The following is a 23,787-nucleotide window of genomic DNA, read 5'->3' on the forward strand; positions in this document are numbered from 1 at the left end:
TAGCAAAACCTCCAGGACCGATATAAAAAGCAGTGGGGAAATTGGGCACCCCTGTCGTGTCCCTTTTTCTATCTTAAATTCTTCCGTAACCACATTATTTACAATTAATTTAGCCTTTTGTTCAGAGTATATTGCACCTATACCATTTTCAAAACCTTGGCCTACCCCCATCCCATGCAGATTCTTCTTCATAAAACTCCAAGAGATATTATCAAAAGCTTTCTCCGCGTCAACAAATATCAATACTGCTTTGGTGTTTATATTCACTTCTAATTTTTCCAAAATATCAATTATATTCCTCAAATTATCAGACAGGTGTCTTCCCGGGAGAAAGCCCGCTTGGTCTTTATGAATCTCTTTCATCAATATTTTTTTCAATCTCTTGGCCAAAATGTCTGCAAAAATTTTGTAATCCACATTAAGTAACGATATAGGGCGATAGTTCTTAAGCTGAGTCTTTTCAGTCTCTGTTTTCGGTATAAGTGTGATATACGCCTCTTTCCACGATTCTGGTGCCCTTTTCCCCTCCAGTATTTCATTGCAGACTTCCTTCAAAGGTTGCAGTAACCACTCTTTCAAAGATCTATAGTATCTGGAAGTCAGCCCATCCGGTCCTGGAGATTTGCCCAATTGCATATTTTGTATGGCACCTTCTACTTCCTGTTCAGATATTTTATAATTCAGCATTAATTTACTTTCTTGAGAGATTTTTTGTAGGCCATTTGTCTTCAAAAATTGGTCTATGTCCATTTCCTTCTGTGGCCCTTGTGTGTATAATTGTTTAAAGTACTTCTGGAAGCAATTTCTAATCTCATTTGGATTATGTATACTCTTTCCTTCCACTTCTAAATTTATAATAGTATTTAATTTTTGTCTTTTTTTCATTTGCCAGGCCAACAGTTTTCCACATTTATTAGCTGATTCAAATGTTTTTTGTCTCATTTGTTTGATTTTCCATTCTATTTCCTGATTCATCATTTCCATATATTGTACTTGATATAATTTTATTTCTCTCAAAATCTCCTGGGACTTTGGTTTTGCTCTCAATTTCTTCTCTCCTTCTTTTATTTTTTCCAAGATTTTATCTTTCTTGTCATTTTGACTTCTCTTCTTTATTGCATTCTGTTGTATCAAAAACCCTCTCATCACAGCTTTGCTTGCGTCCCAGATTACTCTTTTTTCTACATTGGTATTCATATTTATTTCAAAATAGTCTCTCAAAGTCTTTTGGGCCTTTTTGTAAACTTCTTCATCTCTAAATAAGGTGTCATTCATCCTCCATCTAAAGGATCCGGTTGTTGTTTGTTTCATCTCCACCCTTACAGCATTATGGTCGGAACAAGTTTTTGGGCAGATTTCTACCTTCTACAAATATTGCGGCTTCAAACCGACTGGAAAAGATAAGCCACATTCACATTGTACTTCATAATGTTTTGTACATTTGAGGCAGCCACTGTGCATGCACAGAAAAGTGTCCATGTGCAGATGTCAATTCCAGGAGCTGCAGGGGGACTGCAAGGGAAGGGAAACGGAAAAGGTTATGCACATCAAAGGAAGACATCTCCATCCCCTCTCTGATAAGAACAGCACCGTGCAAATGAGGCTTGTTTGGGTGCCAAGCTGAACTGTTCTTGTAGAGACATCTAAAGGCAGCCCTGTTTAGGGAAGCTTTTAATGTTTAATAGGCTATTGTATTTTAGTGTTTTGTTGGAAGCCGCCCAGAGTGGCTGGGGGGACCTAGCCAGATGGGCGGGGTATAAATAATAAATTATATTATTATTATTATTATTATTATTATTATTATTAGCCCAGGTGCCAGGGGAGAACTCCACTTGCACTGAATATATTGCTGGCTTCTCTCACGGTTAGCAATTCACATATATTTTTCATATATATTACATTTTGGAAGATGGTGCACATGTGCAAGGACGCGCGCGTGCACACACACACACATGTATAAATTAGCTCATCTAAATTACACGGTCAAGGAGTTACTTCAATCTGACATTATTTGATTTCTGGGATGAAGTCGAGTTGCTTCACAGAAGTGGAGAATCAGCACCGTATCCAGCATTACAGAGCAATAAGCGTGATTTGGCTCCCACTGATACAAGCATAGTGAGAATTGTATGTTGGAGATGTTTACTGGGCAGAAGGCAGTTGAAGAAACTGAGAAAATAAAAGACATGGGCTTCCAGCCAGCTCACAGTGGCTTGTACTTATGCCCCATTATTTGTGGAATTTGGCTGGCACTCACATACTGAACTGTGAACTGAATTGCAACTGCAGTCATTTGACGCAACACATTAATACAACAGCTTGCAAAATGTGTAGTGTATGGGAGGTGGCGAGGAGGATGCAGTCATGGCCCATGTTGTCTGGTACTCTTCCGAAAGTGATGCATCTCTTTCACAAGTAAGACTGAGCCAAAGATTTTCTTGGAAATAATTGGGCAAAAGTGGGGAAGGGTAAAGAGACTCCTGAATTGTTTCCCAAAAGATCTCCAATGTGTGCCTTTTAGGCCAGTTTGCAGCTTCACTGGTATGGTTTATTTGAAAAATATGGTTTCTTTTTTATGGTAGCCATGATATCATCATGCAGCCAGTCAGACTTGGTTATATGACTGTATATTTGAGGGCAAATGTAGCTTGTTCCATGTAGTATTCCATGTAGCCATGTAGCTGAAATTGCTTGGTTACAGCATGATGTCATGGATCCTAGAATGAAGAAGGGTTGTTGACAGGAGTCTCACAATGGAGCGTTGCCACTGCCATCCATTGCCTGGTAACGAACTGGCGTCATCTCCCTGAAAGTGTGTTGGTTGCATCTTCTCTCTGCCATGATACCCATCAAAATGCCAAAAAGGCTACTTACAAAACATTGTCATGGGGTGTGTGTGTGTGTGTGCATTTCACAGTGGAGGCTGTGAAATGTTTGCAAAATGCCTCCTTCACTTGACTAGCCACAGAATGTGGGTATTTGGGAAATATTGTAAATTGTTCTTATTCAGAGATTTGTTAGAAATGTAGAATTGGTTGATATGGTTCTTTATGTTACAGTTTGCATTGATTAAGGAATATAAGTAGCTAAGATTAGTTTGAATACTACACTATACTGAACTCGGGATTCTGTTTCTGTTGTGTAGCTGTATTGTATACTGCATTGCATTGTACTTTAAAGCATGTTGGCACCTTTGAGTATTTTTAAGAAGGATAAATCAACTGAATACATTCTGTAACATCACTATCAAACAAATGTTTTGCACTAGCTTACACACACACTCTCTCTCTCTTACAGAGTTTATGGGAAATAGCAAGTGTGCTTGGCTAATAACCAAATTTCACCCTTCTTTAGATAATTAACAGGTACATTAAATTTCCCGTGGTAGTTTTGTGAAACAATTATTTTTGGCACTTACTTGTAAATTCCAATGCCAGATAAGTGCATTTGGCTAATCCCCAGGTTATATCCTCATTTCCCTCATTTATCAGTTTCTTTCAGTCTGCAACAAGAGATTATAGGAGATATATAACTGCTACCACAAAGAACACTCTTCCTCATCCATTAATATGTAGTAATGCAAAAGACATGGGTGGTATTTAAATAAGTTTTACTCTGAGTAGACCCATTGAAATCATTAAAAATGACCGTTCGGTCCAATAATTTCAATGGGTCTACTCAGAGTAAAACTTACTTAAATACCACCCATGCTGTTTTTCTTTAAAAAAATTTTTTTTAGTAAATTTTCTGTTTTACAATTTCAAATATTCATTTTACATCCTTGAAGTATCAATGACTCCCCTTCTTCTTTTTCCATGGTTCATTTTTCATATCTTAAATCCCTGCATGTTTTACAAAAACTATACCAATCAGTTTTCCATTATTTCATCCATCGAAACCTATTCACACTGTTGAATTTAACTTAATGCTGCCAGCATTTTCAGCTGTGTACAATTATTTTCCATAGATTCAATAATAATAATAATAATAATAATAATAATAATAATAATAATTTATTATTTATACCCCGCCCATCTGGCTGGGTTTCCCCAGCCACTCTGGGCGGTTTCCAAGTGAATATTAAAAACAATACAGCATTAGACATTAAAAACATCCCTAAAGAGGGCTGCCTTCAGTTGTCTTTTAAAAGTAAAATAGTTGTTTATTGCCTTGACATCTGGTGGGAGGGCGTTCCACAGGGCAGGTGCCACTACGAGAAGGCCCTCTGCCTGGTTCCCTGTAACCTTACTTCTCGCAATGAGGGAACCGCCAGAAGGCCCATGGCGCTGGATCTCAGTGTCCGGGCTGAACGATGGGGGTGGAGAGGCTCCTTCAGGTATACAGGACCGAGGCCGTTTAGGGCTTTAAAGGTCAGCACCAACACATTAAAATTGTGCTCGGAAACGTACTGGGAGCCAATGCAGAGCTCTCAGAACCGGTGTTATGTGGTGCCGGCGGCCACTCCCAGTCACCAGTCTAGCTGCCGCATTCTGGATTAATTGCAGTTTCTGGGTCACCTTCAAAGGTAGCCCCACGTAGAGCGCATTGCAGTAGTCCAAGTGGGAGATAACCAGAGCATGCACCACTCTGGCGAGACAGTCTGTGAGCAGGTAGGGTCTTAGCCTGCGTACCAGGTGGAGCTGGTAGACAGCTGCCCTGGACACAGAATTAACCTGTGCCTCCATGGACAACTGTGAGTCCAAAATGACTCCCAGGCTGCGCACCTGGTCCTTCAGGGGCACAGTTACCCCATTCAGGACCAGGGAGTCCTTCATACCTGGGAGTCTCCCAGCGGCTTCATATAGATATTAAAAAGCATGGAGGAGAGGACGGAACCCTGAGGCACCCCACAAGTGAGAGCCCAGGGGTCTGAACACTCATCCCCCAACACCACTTTCTGGACACGGCCCAGGAGAAAGGAGCGGAACTACCATATAACAGTGCCCCCAGCTCCCAGCCCCTCTAGACGGTCCAGAAGGGTGTTATGGTCGATGGTGTCAAAGGCCGCTGAGAGATCCAGCAGAACCAGGAAACAACTCTCACCTTTGTCCCTAGCTCGCCGGAGATCATCAACCAGCGCGACCAAGGTGGTTTCAGTCCCATGGTGAGGCCTGAATCCCGATTGGAAGGGATCCAAATGGTCCGCATCCTCCAGGCGTGCTTGGAGTTGTTCAGCAACCACCCACTCAATCACCTTGCCCAAGAATGGTAAATTTGAGACTGGGCGATAGTTAGCCAAATTGGCTGGGTCTAAAGATTTTTTTTTAAGAAGCGGTTTAATGACCGCCTCTTTCAGTGGGTCTGTGTGCTGGTCCCGGGGGTAAGGTACCGTGAGTGTAGCAGAGTCCACACGAAGAGGGGTGAGGTCCGATGCAGAGAGCCGGGCGGGGAACAGGAACGCTGGAACAGAAGGCCGAGCAGGGAACAGGAGTACCGGATAGTCAGGAACAGGAAGCCGAGCAGGGATCAGGAACACAGGAAGGTCCGAAGCCAACAACGACGTTGCTCCCGCAACCTGGGGCCGGGCTGACTGGGCTTTTATCCTCTTCTAAGGCCAGGGGCGGTCCCGGTCCCCAGGAGCCCCGCCTCCTCTGGCCTTAAGGCGAGCACTCCTCCTGGGGGCAACCAGTTCCCTTCGCCTCTCTGCCCTAAGCCTCTGCAGATCAGGAGAGGCCGAAGGGTTACTGGGCCCTGGAGGAGGCTCACCTGTGGCCACTGAGTCATCAAGCCCCTCTGGGGCCAGAAGGGCTTCACCTGGGGCCAGCTCCTGATGCACTGCCACAGGTGCAGGCTCTTCAGCATCTAGGCCTTGCCCCAGTTCAGCCGGCCCTGGAGGCGGGGACTCCTGTGCAGGCTGGGATTCCTCTGTTTCATCCTCCGAATCGGAATCCCAGGCCATCACAGTCTGGGAAGGTTCCCACACAGAGGGAAGCATTCACCACCCCGCAGAGCCCATCGCCCATCGCCCAGCCCTTCCCGGCTCGCTTTTATCAGCCAGGATGGGCAAGGATCAAGGAGACAGGTGGTCGGTTTCACTTGTCCAAGCAGCCTGTCCACATCCTCGAAGGTAACAGATTGGAACTGATCCCATATAACAGGACTAGACAGAACTCTAGCACTCTTCCACCCTGGCCCTGCTCCCACGGTAGAGTCTACCTCCTTCTGAATCTGAGCGACTTTATCTGCAAAAAACTTTGAAAAAGTATTGCAGGAGATCTTGGGGTCCCTACCAGACTCCGGTGGTGCAGGTGGTTGCGATAGATTGCGAACCACCTGAAAAAGTCTCCTGCTGCTGTTTTCTGCAGATGCAATGGAGGTGGCGAAGAAGGCCCTCTTCGCCATCGCCATTGCCACTTGGTAGGCTCAACGTTGAGCTCTAGCCTGTGTCCAGTCTGATTCAGAGTGAGTTTTCCGCCACCGGCGCTCCAGCCGTCTCAACGATTGTTTCATCGCCCTCAGCTCTGGGGAAAACCACGGGGCTGTCTGGGCTCCATGCAATCGAAGAGGGCACTTCGGAGCCAGACAGTCAATAGCCCTGGTTAACTCTGCATTCCAGCGGGCCACCAGGGAATCAGCTGAGAGGCTGATAAACGTTTTCCAATCTTCCAATAAACGTTTTCCAATCTTCTTTAAACACATATTCTTCTTGTTCTCTTATTCTATATGTAAAGTCTGCAAGTTGTACATATTCTGTCAACTTAAGTTGCCATTCTTCTTTGGTTGGGACCTTGCTCGATTTCCATTTGGGGGCTAAACAAAACACAGGCTGCAATTGTTGCATACATAAATAACCTTTTCTGACACCTGGGAATTTCAGTCTGAATTATCCCCAACAGAAAGGACTCTGGGTTTGGGGGGAAAGTACTTTCAAATATTTTTTTCGGTTCATTATAGATCATTTCCCAACACCCTTTTACATGTCTACCACATATCATCCATGGTGTTTTTCCTGTCTGATTGCCCATTTGTGGTATGACATCAATGCTTTGCAAGTTTCCCCTCATTTACTTCATTTCATTGACTTTCACATGCAGTGGCAGATAGTGTTTCATCCTGGCCATGAACCAATTTTGTGTGGTTTTAGTAAAGATGAAAATAAGAGATTACATCCAGAAGTTGTGCAAATAGAAGACAGGTGTCAGAATCACTCTTTCTCTCCTCTTCCTCTTCTTGCACACCCCTCCATAAATCAACCTCTTGAATAGTAGGGCTATGCAGACCCAACTGTTCAGGAGAGTGGCAAGCCTCTGAGGAGGGATTTTAGGAAGTACTGGGAGGCAGGGCAGTGGTGCCCTGTGCTATGCAAAAAATTAGCACCCCTTGCTTCTTGTGTTCTGTTCTATAGCATTGTTGTGACGCTCCCTGCAGTACAGTGCTCCATGGGGCTGGTCACAGCACCCTAAAACCACCTCTGGAGGGGATCAGTTCCACAAGGTCCCTTCCATGCACACAACTACTAGACAGAGCTCAGGGGTTGCATTTTTAGGATAGCTAAATTCTGAATAAAAGTGCAACGTGATAAAGATTCTAGTGAAGAAGACATATGATGGTCAGTAACAACACACTAAATAAAATGCTTGTATTTAATTGACTAGAAGTAGATAAATACAAAAAGATTAGCAGTATCTGCTTCATTATCTCCATTAAATAAATGGGGGGGGGGGGAGAGAAAAGCAGACATTCAAGGTAAACTTGATTTAGTGCCAAACACTATAAAGATGTAATTTAGTTGAAACTACTTAATAATCTTTTGGTTTAGATATCAAGAACAAAGATTACCATACAGCCTAATTTGCCTGAATAATGAGAGAATTTCTGGAAAGGTCAGGCTACTACGTCTAATTCCATGATGATCTCTGTAATCTAATTACATCAATCTCAGCAGCAAATGGAGCAATATTTGCTCAACATTTGGATGCAGGTTGCACATTGTCATTAAAGTATTATTAAACAAAATGGTAGTTTGCCTATTGCCAGGGAAAACATCGGCAGACATTTTGTATTCATTTTCATCCACTTGGATTTAGAGCCTGCTATATCTCTGTCAATTAGACATTAGTGCTCTGAAATGCCGAAGTCACTAAGTGATGAAGGAGGGTGGGAAGATTCTCACACACAGAACAGTATATATTTTCATACTCCAAACCTTTGTAAAATCAAAGGAGATTTCTGCATCAGACAATTGGCATGCCTCATCCCTTGTGAAAGCCTTAAAATGCTAAAAGCTTTTTTTGTACTTATTATGAACATAGGTTTTATACAGAATATTTATGGATGGCTCACTGACTGTGTTCCCAGTGAGTTACAAGGCATGGTGTGTGGGAGCAAATAACTACACTTAGGCTCAAAGTGGTTTTGAGATGGCTACAACTTTATTGGTTACAGCTTATAGGGTCTGGCATGGCATAGGGCAGGGATCTGGTCATTTGCTGGTTGGCTGATGCCCCATTCCAACCTACATTCTGGAATAAAGTTAATGGTGGTGGCACCATCCTCCCTGCCTCATAAAAAGTGGGTGGGCAGGCACCCCACTTCCCACAGGGAGGGATTCCCTTGGGGGTGTTGCTTCAGTGCCTCAGCCCCCTGTACGAAGTGGCCCACCAACTTTCCTGTATGGATCCCAGTCCATTGCCTCCAGCATCTTCCCAGAAAAACTGTAACAAGTCTAAGGGCTCGTCTGCGCTTCTACTTGTCCTGCACCTAGAAAGCAGAGGGCTGAGAGGTTTTCTGCTTGCCCTGTGCTTTCTAGGCATGGGTCCGAGGGGTTTTCCATTTGTCCCACCACATTCTCCAGGAAAACCTGCTATTTGTCACTGAATCAAAGAAAATGTCAATCTGCCTATTTGATGTTTGCTCTGAATCAGTGGTAGCGAGCAGGTTTTCCCAGGGGAAAGCAGCATTGATGAGCCCTAAGTGTACATTAGTAATCTGTTAAGGAAAATTATGGGTTGAGAGACTACTCAACAGCCCAGCTCGTCAGGGTACAAGTCTCCCATGGGTCCATGCGGTCAGTAAAAGAAGGAAATTCCAGCCAAGCAATTTGGAGCAAAACAGCAGCCAGCAGACTTAGATCCTTTACTGTTGTGCAACAGGTTCAACAGCAACAAGTGAACCCAGAGCATGGGGCGACGTTGACTTTTAAAACTTCCCACAATATCCCAGAATACAGTTCGTACAGCATCATTGATACATCATCTTTACATCACTGACATGTCAAAAAGGGGAGGGTTACACAAGATTAACATAGGCAAATGTGTCAGGGTAACACCCAAATGTAAGATTAGCATAGACAAACATGTTTTAAGTACCCACCACCCAAAAGTACAATAGAACTTCCTTTGCCTATCTGGAGCCTGAGGCAAGTCCAGTGATGAGATCTGGCTTCCCTTGGAGAACAAGGAGCCCAGCAACTGTCACCTCTGGGCATTTCCAGGGGTAGGAGGTGTGTATACATGTCTTCACACTTGGGGAGGTGGAAGGGAAAAGAGTCCTTTTTCCAAGGGCAAAATAGCGTTGGAATGGAGGAACTTGGCAGAGGGGTTGATTTTATATGATTTATAAAGCTAGGTATCTTCCCTGAGCTGTCAAGTCGCAAGGATACATTCAGGCATAATATTTGTAACATTTAACAACTTTAAAGATGTGCCCATCCTGTAATTTCCATAGCAAAATGTTGCTATGAGCAGGGCAAACCACCCCATAGCACTAACCCCAGTTGCAGCTGTGGGCACAATTCCTTCCTAGGAACTCTGACCTGAGCAACCAGAGCAACCGCTAAATAAAGAGAATTTGGGCAGGGAAGTGAATGACAGCCCTATCAAAGCCACAGGACCAGGCCTCTCAATGTGGAGCCCAGGAGCAGACTAGAGGGAGCAAGTTCTCCCCTCGAAGTACATAGAGGATGCTGAACGGTTCCTAGTTCTAAAGGTAAAGGTAAAGGGACCCCTGACCATTAGGTCCAGTCGTGACCGACTCTGGGGTTGTGGCACTCATCTCGCTTTATTGGCCGAGGGAGCCGGCGTACAGCTTCCGGGTCATGTGGCCAACTTGACTAAGCCACTTCTAGCGAACCAGAGCAGCACATGGAAACGCCGTTTACCTTCCCGCTGGAGCGGTACCTATTTATCTACTTGCACTTTGACGTGCTTTCGAACTGCTAGGTTGGCAGGAGCTGGGACTGAACAACGTGAGCTCACCCCGTCGCGGGGATTCGAACTGCCAACCTTCTGATCGGCAAGTCCTAGGCTCTGTGGTTTAACCCACAGTGCCACCCGCGTCCCTTCCTAGTTCTAGCAGCAGACAAATTACACGAGGACGGTATGTTTATCTGGGTCCTGGGTCTTAGATCCCACATAATTATTCATTGAGTGGGTGGGTTTGAATTCTCCTTTGCCCGTAAGCCTAGAGTGTAGGTCTGTGAATGACTGAGTGAGTGTTAGTGAAAGGGTGAGGATGTTTTCCCCTCTGCTGATTACATAGAAACCTACTACAAACTTGAGAGCTCGTCCACACTTAAGCACAGAACGGAGAGGTTTCCTGCTTGTACAGCTCCGAGCAATGTTCCATTTGCCCTGCCACTTTCCCCAGGAAAACCACTGAAACAGAACAAACATTAATCAACAGAAACCCCGATTGACATTTGCTCCAATTCAGCGGTAAAGAGCGGCTTTTCCCTGGGGAAAGCGGCAGGGCAAACAGAAGTGTGGATGAACCCTGAGTTAATGGCATAGAAAACTTTATTCTTGTTGAGGCATTGGAGCCTGCATAGACTAGTAACCAGATTCTCCTGCCATGCCACACCTTGGAGCTAGCCTCCTGGGTCCCAGTTGTTTCTCTTAAAGGGACAATGTGTCAGATAGTTAACTGATAATGCATATACAGTGGTACCTCGGGTTACATCCGCTTCAGGTTACATCCGCTTCAGGTTACAGACTCCGCTAACCCAGAAATAGTGCTTCAGGTTAAGAACTTTGATTCAGGATGAGAACAGAAATCGTGCTCCGGCGGCGCGGCAGCAGCAGGAGGCCCCATTAGCTAAAGTGGTGCTTCAGGTTAAGAACAGTTTCAGGTTAAGAATGGACCTCCGGAACGAATTAAGTTCTTAACCCGAGGTACCACTGTATAACAGGGGTGAAGGAAATGAGTGGGGGTCTAGGGGCAAATGTGTGTTGAGTAACTTTCTAGGTGAGATGGAGGAAAGAATGTACTTTGTGTGAGAGGCAGGTGATAAGAAATAGTTCGTGGGATGGGGAAGGTAGGGAGATCTGTTACCAGAATTTTTACAATGGGGTGTGTGTGTTGGGGGGGGGGGTGTTTCCATCCCCCAAACTGACACCATTCAATTTTATATATATCCCCATGAAACCCACCAGTTTTGCTACACTGTATCTTGTTCACATTCCCTCGTGCAGCAAAACCTTCAAATATTCATATAAAATCAGCCTACGTCGGATCGATACCATTCCAACTTCATTTTACTCAAGGAAAAGATGGCTACTGAAGGGGGGGGGGGAGTTGGGAAATGGGTAAAGACAGCCATAATTCATGAAACCTGGGATCACTGTACTCAGCAGCCTCTTGCAAAGGAGATAATCACTGGCATCCTGGCAAATGGGGGCCAGAGAGGTAGTCATCCCATGGACAATAGCAGATCATCCAGGACAAAGAAGTGTGATTACCTGACTGTGAAACCCAGGAACTTGTAAGTATTTCTTTTGTATCACTTGATGGGTGTGAGCTGGAGGGCAATGGAGAGTTGGGTTTCTGCCAGAAACCCCCTCCCATAATGTGACATAACCATGATGTATTTGTGATGTATGCATGGTCCTTCACTAAGGGTGTTATGGGTGTAAGGGAAAACTTATAAAAGTTGGAGCCATCCTTTGAGGCTTCTTCCTGCTTCTTCCATATGGTGGGTGGAAGTCCTGTTGCAACAGTCCTTTGAATAAAGACCAGGCCTACTGGCTGCTGTTTTGCTCCTATACTCTTGGCTGGTGTCTTTGTTTGGCAATCCAAGTGAGCCCAAGGATTTTCTTATAACAGATCTTAGCCCAAACGTATAATGCTGCTGCAGAGATACTGGACATACTATGCAGGTATGAAGGGGGATGCTGCTACTACTGTTATATCTGTACTTTGACTCAGAGGGTGAACCTAGAAGCCCAGAAGGTTCTTCCTGCATTGCTCTATACTCTTATGACACATCCAAAAGCTATTTTTAAAACCTTGCAGTAAACCTCCGTTTCCCTACAAATTCAAAACATAATCATGAGTTATTATTTCCCCAACAATAAAGGCCCTACACATAATGGAATACTATTTTTTATAAGGAAAGTGTTGCTTGAGGGTTAGGCATAGTATAGCTGCTGTGAGACTGTGGTGTTTTCCTGAAGGTATGGGATTATTAATTAGAAGTTATTTTATTGAGGCGACACAATCCTGAAAAAGTTCAGAGGATACATAACAAAATATCGCAATACAGGCATCACACAATGAAATGCCAACAAATGTTGGGCTTATTACTTCACTGCTACACAACCCACTTTTAATTGACTGACAAATCACCCACACAGCTAATGAAAGATCTCTGAAGGGCAGTGTGAGACACTTTTTAAAGTCCCCAGCGCTGTAAAGTTAGCTTGTGCCACTTTCATTCATTTCCCCCTAAGAACAATCTGAAGTTAGTGAAGCAAATTAAGTCAAAGTTGGCCATATGAAAGCCTTTTTCTGTAATGTTCAACAAGTAAATTCCAATTAAGTGGTGCAAATTAAACAATTATCTGGTAGTGGGAATAATTTCAGAGACACTAAATCTGAATTCCAATATTCATTAGAGGGCACTCCATAGTCAAACTGAACCTAATTTTGGTGTTGGTTCCTTTGGAGGAAATACATACATATATACATGCATAAATACACACACACACACACACACACACACACACATTCCAATTTAGTAAATTTATCTGCTTTCTTACCAATCTTTCTGAATCATTTCCCCCTCTCTTACAGCCATGAGATGGGAGCTGCTACACTGTGGTTCTTCACTGTGGTTTTTTCCTGATCTCTGAAAATATTTTCTGAAGTGAAGCTCCCCACCTATCAGTCTTTGTGCCTGGCACACAGTGGAGTGATACAGGGAAGCAAGGAGCTGCAAGCATGGCTGCATGTCCCTGTGGGGTAGGCTGCATCATCACTCCTACTGGTCCCAGAACTTAGCATCTGTCTGCACTGTCTTCCGGGGTGTGTCCAACTCCTGCCCTTGGCAGACCCAAATTAAGATTTCTTCCTTTGGGTCCATCTCTACACCACAGAAGTGAGCCTCAGCCAAGGCAGCACTTAGCGTTGGTGGGCCCTTACCTTCATTTCCCCATTTGTCATTGTTTATTCTCCCACTGTTGCCACTATGCCTTGTCTGTTCCCCCCACCCCACCCCACCCCAATGTATTGTTGGGCTTCTTGTCATCCATTGACCATTCCTTTGCAGTGGAGCATAGTGAATAAGGTTACATGGTTTTGTACGTATTGTGGTATTTTATGCATTGTGACTTGTGGTTGTTTTTATTTATTGTAATTGTTAAGAGTGAATTTCTGTTTAATTTGCTGAATTTGCTGATGTTTTGAGAGTTTATTTATTGTGTACTATTATATTCTAATAGATTACTGAATATTACTTTGTTTTATATGTCATTCTATTTTAAAGTTATATTTTATTATAACTTTCAGTATTGGCTCAGATTATTATATGGTATGTGTTCTTTGTTGTATATTTCATTGCTGCAGACTGCCTTGTGTATAGAACGGCAGCATGCAAATTGAAAATGAAATGAATAAGGGCAACTGGAACATTGTCTTACCAATCTCACACTGCCTCCAACCAGCTTGCCTTCTAACTTATAATGAATCCAGCTTCTTCATCTTTAGTCTCCCCTCAGAAGGATGGGGTCAAAGCTAGACATAGCTGGCTCTGTCCTCTCAGTGACTCTGCATCTACCTACTGCGGACTCCTTGCCTTCCACCCAGCGAGTTCCTATGTGCACCAACCACCATTTGTTAGGCAGGTTGCTAGTTAATAGCCCAGAACAGTTGGCCAATGGGAGCTAAAGGGATAGAGATTTCTGCTATGAAATACTGTGCAATTTGTCTGTCTTTTTCCTGTGTTCTACTAGAAGACATCCTGGATGCCTGAAAAAAAACAAACACAGGAGCATAACATGCATAGCAAATATGTATCCTCTGTATCATATTTTTAAAATGTTTGATGTTTTATTATGTTTTTATATATGCTGTAAGCCACCCAGATGGGCAGGGTAAAACAACAACAACAACTATTATTATTAATATTTATTTTTGATGATGATGATGATATACTGCTATCATGACCCCATGCTGTCCAGACTTCAGACCTCCAAGAAAAGATGCTTCACTAGAGCTGTGCTGAAAAGGGGGGGGGGGGGGAATTGACCAGTTAGGTGGAAGAATCTTCCAGTTAGGTGGAAGAATCTACAAAAAGAATCTATGTAGAATCTACAATCTACATAGCTGTGTTAGATCATTGCAGTGAGAATAACAAGATAGTCTTGTGGCATTCAGACTTTATTGAGGCATGACCTTCCTTAGGCAAAAGCCTATTTTGGCTAATGATTTAAACTGAATGACTGTATGAATCATTGTATGGATGTTGGACCCAATTATTCTCAAGCTCCCTTCAGCATTCCAGCAAACAATCAAGTACTATCACTTTTCAGAATGGATTAGCAAAGCTACCGATGAAAAGGTCTCCAGGTGCACAGTTTTGACCACGGAGTGTTACCTTGCTCTGAAGTTATAAAGATTCTCTGAAGTAAGTTGGCTTTTGGTACTGCAGGTGTGTTTATTTATGCAGACAGAACACTTGCCCCCTTCAGCAGAGCAAGTCTTTCACATCCCCCCAGGAACAAACGGACCTTCTAAGTGTAGAACAGGCTCTGCTGAGATTTGACTGGTGAGCTAAAACTCCAGGTGACAAGCTGTGTTGTAACAAATAGTAAAAAGCTTAGTCTCTGAGTGGTTGCAATTCCATGTGTTTGCTTTTGGATGATAGGGTGTATGACTATTCTCACTACCATAAACAACCTTTGTGATTCAGGTTCACCTCGTGGTTTATGTCAGCCATTGCTGAAAATATCATAGAACAGAGATGGCAATAGGTTTCACCCCCTTCTTTCTCCCTTCTCTTACTCCTCTTCTTACCATTCAGCAGCTTCTGACTCACCCATTCTCTTTATCACCCACACACAAACCCCACAACCCTAATCCACACACTCACAATTCACTCATCCATCCCCAACCCCCACTCTCTGGTTGTGTACATTTACTCTGCATCCACTGTGTTCTTGCTACTTGTTTGCAAAGTGGTGCACACACAACGCTAACCACAACCTATCCTATATCAGCTCTTTGTCTGTCTGCCTGTCTGTCCGTCTGTCTGTTTTAATGAAGCGCTACATTTTGATGTATTCTCCCCTTATCAGCTTCAATCTGAATTGAAAAAAAGAGAGAGAAAAGAACAACCTAGGTCCATTTTAAGGCAAAGCATGTGAGCCATTATTCAAGGATAACAATACACTTTTTAGAACGTCGTGGTGCCAATACAGCTGGGCCATTGGGCAAGAGAGGCAGGGCGGGAAAATCCTGGGCACCGACTGGTGCATTCCTGAGGAGGGGGCGGGGCTTGGCCCCTATATAAGTATGTATATATGGACCTTTCCTCCAGCTTCTGTTTGCAGCAGCACCAGGGGCCTCACCTGTGCTTAGGCTTACGCCCCCACCTGATCACAGTTGGGGAGGGGGCCAAGAGAGAGATCCCCCCTTTTGCCTACCTGGATTCTTGTAGCAGTTCTGCAGGAAGGAGAGGAGTCTTTGCCTGAAGGAGGAGGAAGAAGGAGGAGGAAGAAGCCTCAGCTGCAGAGCAGAGAGGCCAGCAGCAGCAGAAGGGGCAGGAAAGCAGCAGAGTTCACTGCCTAGAGAGGTGAGGGGGCTGGATCCTTGCAGCTTGCCAGATTTAATGACCCCCATTCTCTCCCTCCATGTGCTGTTCTCAGGGTTCTCCTGACAGCACCACCACCAAGGCAATATCAGGGATGTGGGAATGTCCAGGGGTGGGAGTGGGGGGGGGGGAGCTTCATTGTGCAAGCGGAAATCCTTGCAAAGGGCTTCCGCTGTTGGACCATGCTAGGTGAATCTCACCCATGTTTTTGAACGCATTTTCTCACAGAGTATACAATGTATATGCCAAATATAAAGCTATAAGCACGTTCTTTATGCTGAGAATAGCACCACAAAAATTAGAGAAATACAAAATCTAAAAGATAATTATATTCTGGTTGGGATGTTGTCATGTTCACATCAACATTTCCAAAAATCTAATTCCTCAAGCATCTCTAGATTCTAGGCAACATGTGAAACTTTGTGTTTCTGGAACCTTGATTGGACTATCACAGAATAGATAAATATTTCACATATCCATTTCAAATAATTTATTCCCCCTGCTGGCAGAATATTAAAAGGAAGTCATTTAACTAACTCAGCACACACAGATTTTTTTTTATATAAAAAAAATCATATAGGAAGACAGGCCATCAGTGCTGGATTGCTTTCAAATGAGGATTTTGTTTCTTTAAAGAGAGAAGAGATTAGTACTGGCTGAGATGCCAAATGAGAATGTCGTGCTGTATTAATAGTTTCAGAGATGGAAAGGAAATCCACTCTGGCTACTCGGTAACCTCTCTGGCTTCTAAGCGTGACTAATGCAACCAAAGAGGGTTCTTTTGTGCTATGGCTAGAAGGCACTTGGCACGCAAGTAAGGGAGAGCTGAATGAATGCTCAGCAGGATGTGACAATCCTCCTTACCTGCCAGAAATGTAGCTCATGTCCCAGAGAGAAGATCTTAGGAACACCATTTGGAGAAAATATGAAACAGCAACACAAGCAATCATTATGTAGCAGGCCACGTTCTGACCACATCTTCCTAATAGACTCATGTCTCCATTTCTGTTCCCTGGATTATGTGGGACACCAATGGTAAATGGAGAGAAATTTGGGTTAGGGGACCTTTGTACTTTCCATAGCCCTGTGTTTGAATCCCATTAACACATGGCAAAATATGTTCTCAGCATGTGTCCCCAAGTACTCATGGTTTGCTAATAGCACAAGTTTAGCTTTAGCATGACTCACCTCTATGTTCATTCAACAAACGTTGCTTCACTCTCTCCCACCCGTCACCATCCACTTCTCCCTTTTACTATCCCAATATCCTTTCTCATCCTGGTATGAACAAGGGGTTGTTAAGGATATGTGTAAGAGTGTGAACAACTCAAGATAAGGGAGCACACAGAATACTGAATGTTTTTGTTTAGGCTGGACATCATTCATAACTTGGATATTTTCCACAAATCTTTGCATTTTACATCAACTGACACACTTAGTTCCTTTATTTTTCTGGGGACCTAAAAATACTGTACAATGTTTTCTCCCGCTCCTGAAATAAACATACTGAAGATGTTCCACACTCTCACATATTTGCTACAATGAAATGGGCCAGCATGGAAGAGGGCATTTCACGAATGTTCCCTGGTGAGAATAACAGTTCGCAATGCCCCAAAGTAATGCTTTCAGAGAATTTCTCACTATGTTACAGTTCAGATCCAGACAATTGTGACCTAGGAAACTGTACCAGCCCCTGTAGTCATGACAGAAGCCCTTCAGGGAGTTGTAAACCTCCTGCCTTTGCTGCTTACTTATTTGCCTGGAGTGCAGAAACAGGGAGATTTACAGACCATCATGGTTCCTGTTCTGCATTTGACATGCTAAGTCATAACCTGTTTATGGCCAAGACCCAGGATTACAGACTACAAACTCTTTTCCCCCCTGAAAAAGAAAGTATGCATCTATTGTACGTATTTTGACTGATGGTGGGTGATTAAAAGAATACAATGAATGATCAGAATGAGCACCATTTTAAGATCACCTTTCTACATATCATTTCTATTTTGTTTATAGTAAGACAAGGATGGCATCATTGCACTGCATTAATGAAAGATGAAAAATTTATGAAAAAATTGAGTCAACAGGCCTGATCTGTACTGCAACAGGGTAAAATATTCCTAACCAGTCCATAATCCTCTTTCAGCATAATGTGCATTGAGACTGGGTAATTAACAATGTTATACAATATTTAATAGAAGCATTATGTTTTAAAAGATATTTCATGAGAACAGAAGAGCCATTAATCTTTCATTCTGACTCATTGAGTATGAAAGCTAATGTGTATTTTTATAGCGCAAGATTAAAAAAAGCAATTAGGAATAAAGCAGAGATCTTTTTAGAAAGTTTTGATTATCATATGCATTGGATTGTATAATTAAAAGAATAACATGAAACCATAAAGTTGAAAAATGATCAATAAAACCTGAATAGTCCCCCCTCCCGTGTAGTACACTTACCCTTAATTTTAAATTCAGCATCGTCCTTTTAATTTAGGGCACTAATTCAATTTATACCTGTATGTTTTGATCTTAATGTGAAACTGTAATGTAGCAAAGAAAACATCACTGTTCCCTTTTGCTCTTCCAAATGCAATTTATTATCTATCTATCTCTCTATTTTCTATGATTAAGCCTTGCAGTATGTTAAGATTCTTCCTTGTAAGCCAGAGCCCCGAATATTCTAAGCTACAGCTCAACCTAGAAGGTCAAAGGAAGCCCAGGCTTGTTCCCACAGTTCTCCCTTCACCAGCCTGTTCAGTCCAAGCAGCTGGGCAGAGCAAGCGAAATAATTTACAGGAGTTCTGTTGCCCTTCCACAAACTTTAACTAGCTTTGGAAAGATTTGCAGTAGCAGCCAATAATGTTTATCTACATTTGCAGAATGCAAGCTAAATTTCTCTCTCTCTGTGTGTGAGAGAGAGCGTGTGTGAAATCACATTTTTAAAGCCTCAGCAATGTACTCAGGAATAATCTTTTAAAAGCTTTTAAAAAATATATAGTCACCAGTATATAGTCAATGGTATACAGATTATAAGACAGAATCAGATCAGCTCTTTGTCATCTTTTCCAGGTTAATTCACATCAGATAAGTAGGGTATGCCTTTCTTGCTTTTGTCAAACTGTGTGAATATTAGAAACACTGTGTGGCACTTGGCAGACCTGTAGGTATCAAAAATTTAACTGTAACCTGTAAATAACTGATAAAGCATCAAAACACTTCAAAATGCTGTACTTTTGATGAATGGCAGTGATTGGCTGGTAAGGTCACATAAAGATAAAACAAGTATAATTAATGTTCCTATGCCGGGGGGAAATGAGTACGATTACCAGAGTTCATAGACTGATTCTGGTTCAGAAGCTATATGTAACAAAGATTAATGGAATCAGCCCTCTTGAGGCTAGGGTAGAGTGTGGAGCTGATAATGGCAAGGTTGCAGGTTTGATCCCCATATGGGACAGCTCCATATTCCTGCATGGTAGGGGATTGGCCTACTAAATGATCCTCAGGGTCCCTGGACTCCCTTCCAGCTCTGTGATCTTCTGATTTCCTTACTTCAAATCTTACCCAAAGGAGAGTTCACATGCACATTTGAAGCAAGGAAATGGTGAAAGTGTTAAGCTTCCTCTCATTCGTTAAATATTGACTAATAATAATAATAATAATTTTATTATTTATACCCCACCTATCTGGCTGGGTTGCCCCAGCCACTCAGAGTGTCTTCCAACACTAATCATAGGCTGTGATCTGCTAAAGCATGACCAGCATACTAAAATGAAATAATTTGCAATTTACTACCATGTTACAAATCCAATGATGCAAACTTGGAGAATACAATGGTACCTTGGGTTACATACGCTTCAGGTTACAGACTCCGCTAACCCAGAAATAGTACCTCGGGTTAAGAACTTTGCTTCAGGATGAGAACAGAAATCGTGCTTTGGCGGTGCAGCAGCAGCAGCGGGAGGCCCCATTAGCTAAAGTGGTGTTTCAGGTTAAGAACAGTTTCAGGTTAAGAGCAGACCTTCAGAACGAATTAAGTTCTTAACCCCAGGTACCACTGTAGTTTTGAAGTATATTTGAAACATACTTTTTGAGTATATTACTTACAGGAATATGAGATGGTTCAGAGCTTTGAAACCACTTTCACTAAACCTTTAAAAAGTAAAAGCCTCTCTGATAGGCTAGGAAGCAGGGGTTGGTTGGTTGGCATCCGTCTGACTTGGGAGACAATGGAAGAGTGTGCCTTGGGGGGGGGGGGTGTTTGACGTCAAACTGTTGGAGAGTTACAGTGCCTACTGTGGCTGGAGAAAGTGTGTCCAGACACATGATTTCAAAATAGGGATGTCTAAGCAAAAAAAAACTGCTGACCTCATGAAGAGGGAAATGGTTTAAAATAGTGATGAAGATCTTCTGGTCCTCCAGATGTTTCTGGACACCAACTTTCATCAGCTCCAATCAGCCTGACCAGTGATCAGGAATGTGAGGTGGTTCTATACAATTGTCCCCTGTCGCAGGTGGAGGGGACTGAGGTTGCAAGACAGTGGTTTGCCTAAGGCCATCTGGTGACTTCTTGGCCAATATGAGATTTGAGCTGCAGGCTTCATAGCTCAAACTATTAGCAACACCATCTGTGCTGAAAGGATGGGCCACAAAGGTCAAAGGCCACAGCAATAAGTGTATCAGAGGGACTTGGAGCACATCGGTACTAAGAAAGCCACACACTATTTAAAGCTTCACATAGCATTTGCAAGCATGCCTTAAGTAACTGAATATATCCCAGCCAATTGAGTCTAGTGGGAATGCTAAGAATTGCTTCTGGGGAAGTATTAAAATATGCTAGCACATAAAGGCGGTTGGTTTAAAATGTCAAAACTTTGGCAGAATACAGGGGAAAAAAACATGTAGAGAAGCATTTAAATGAAGGAGGTGATACAATCTGGAAAAGTTGAAATAGCATCTCAGGAGAATGCTTTGAGCTGATTTCTGTTTTCACAAGTTGCCTTTAAAATGCAGAGCAAATATGCTGGAATGGTCCAGTGGCGCCAACTCCAGGGAGAACCAGGCACCCACAACATTTTTGTTGCGGGTGCCCAGCCCCCACACCCTGCCACCCCTCCAGTGTTGTGCACCGCTGCAACTGCCACACCAACCCTGCTGCCGCTACTGCCAGCGATGCCCCCACCGCAGCCCCCGCTACTGCTGTGCCACCCCATGCGGCCACATGCTGCCCCCGATACCCTCGCCACACACTGCCACCACCACCACCCTCTGCCCCCGTTACCACCACTTGCCACTGCTACCACCTCTGGAATGGTCAGTCTAATAATGTGATGGTGGGGTGGCATTAGAATGGTTTGGAAACTAGAATGCAGCAGGGAAGTGTGGTTTAGCAAGGGAGAGTATGGAGACAAGAGATGGACACACACACACACACACACACACACACACACTGTATTTAAGATAGAAACTGTCCTTTGTTCCTCCCAGACTAATGTGCAAACTGAAACTTAAGTTATCCACCTGCTTTTGCTCCTCCCAAATTGTCCAACATAGTTTTCATATTGAAAACCATGTAAAAACACATTTAAAAATATGTGGGGGGGGGGGTTGGGGGGCAATATATTTAGAAATTTGTATTTAAATATACATTTAAATGCAATTTTTAGTGCAGTTGTTTCAGCATTGATCTTTGATTTTTTTAAAAAATAATAAACACCACGCACGACAGAACACACTTATGAGAGAACACAAGCAAAAGAAACATGAAAGAGATATAGATTAATTTATATATGGCTAATAGACTCATTAGCGTTATAGGTGAGGGAGAAGAGCATTCATTATTGATAAGAAATTATCAAATCTATCTTCCATATTTTCATTGCTGGGATTTTTTTTTTAATATTGTGTATTTTCATTTTTTTATTAATATTCTATTTATTTGTCAGTTGTTCCATTCTGTTAGGGACAGTCATAAGCTCGATTCCCATTTCTTGGTCTCTAACCAATGAAGGATGCTTAGGCCAGGAGTTGCCCCATGTGATTCTGTTTGTTTGCCTTGCCTCCTGGAAAGATTAAGCAGTGGTCCCATCCCCTTCCAAGCCAGCTGGGAGGTTGCGCTGCTCTTGCTGCTCTCCCTTCAGGTAAAGCTAAGGTGCTAGTGAGAACAACACTCTTAGGACTGTCCAGTGGAAATTGAGCACTGGACTATAAGCAGCATTCCTCTAGCCTCTTCTTTCTACAGACCACAACGTATTTTTAATTCAGCAACCTGCATGTTCCTTGTCAAGAGGATGGGAAAAGGTTAATTTCCCAGCCTGTGCACTTTTAGCAGCTGGACTCTGTAAAGTCATTAGGGCCATACCGCAAAGGGGAGCAGCCATCTGCAGTTGTGCCCCAGGCAGGCACTTAATAAAAAGAGCAGAAGAATGTTATATTTCATTGTAAGCAGAAATTGCTGCTGCTGACTGAGAATCAAGGCTCTCACAGTCCCTGGGAATGATAGCTGAGAAAAGATAGCAAAAAGTCCCCAGAGTTAAAGAAGACCTTGGATAGGTAAGAAGGATGACACAAACGACTGAAGAGAACTTTGGGAAAGTGGGGAAGCACATCCTTGAAACTTTGAAAGATAGAGGCATGACAAAAGAGCCAGTGAGAATTAACACAGTGAGGCATCTATAATCTAGATATATACTAGGAGTGTGTACCAGTCCCAAGATTTGCCTTGTATCTGTATCTCTCTCTCTGTGTGTTTAAATACATATGATCTATTTCCAAGTAGCTCTGTGATCTCGCCAATCAGTAATTCAGCTCCCGAGTCACTCCGTAGAAAACGAAGCTTTGTGTTGCCCTATTCATTATAGTGGGAACCCCAAAAATGGTTATAACATTTCTCATTTGGGGCCAAAGTGTATGAAATATACAGGCACAGAAGTTCCTCAAGAGTGGATGAACTCTGACAAATTGCAGGCAAATAGGTCCAGTTACCTTAGTTGGGGAAAGTAAAAGGGATTCCCTTCCTTCCATCATCTGTTAAGGGAGCAAACGGGGGCTTGTCTCTTTTTACCTTAAATTAATTAAGATGTGGTCGAGTGGTGGATAGACTTGCTTGTACTTGTTGTTTTTCTTTAAAAACAAACAACCTTTAAAACAACCTTTAAAACGACAGCATTTGAACTTAAACAAGTCATAAGTGTTTGTGCTTTAACTGCCTAAAGCAGAACAATGGCACTCAATCTCACCACCCAAGTTAAATTGCATAGTACCCAAAGGCAGTCAAGTTATTTGGAACTTGAGGCAGAAAGTCCAGCAAGTGGGTCTCCTCCTTAGAGACACTAAAAATGCAACAATAATACATTAAATAGCTCACCATTTGCTGCCCCTTCATGCCATGCGAATTCTGATGCCTGAGGCAGCCACCTCACACTGCCTAATGATAGAGGGCTTAGTTTGCACCCAGTGATGTCATCACCTAGCAAATTCTGATGCTGTGATGCTGTGATGTTCACTCTGTAATTGCTAATTATCTGGAACCATGTGGTGAAAAATCACTTTCAAATAATAAAATAAATTGCACTTACAGTACACAGTGAACACTGACTGCCAAGAGCCAGGAGAAATGTGTGAGATATGATGGATTTTTGCAACCATTCCTCCCTATGAGCAGTTTTCATATGGAAACAAACCTCACAAAAATTTGGCACAGCAACATTTGGTACATTAGGTATGAGGTATCAAGGTATCATAACAGGGAAGAAGAGAGCT

Source organism: Podarcis pityusensis (assembly GCF_964106645.2).
Source record: "Podarcis pityusensis genome assembly, chromosome: 4".
NCBI classification, from domain to species: Eukaryota; Metazoa; Chordata; class Lepidosauria; order Squamata; family Lacertidae; genus Podarcis; species Podarcis pityusensis.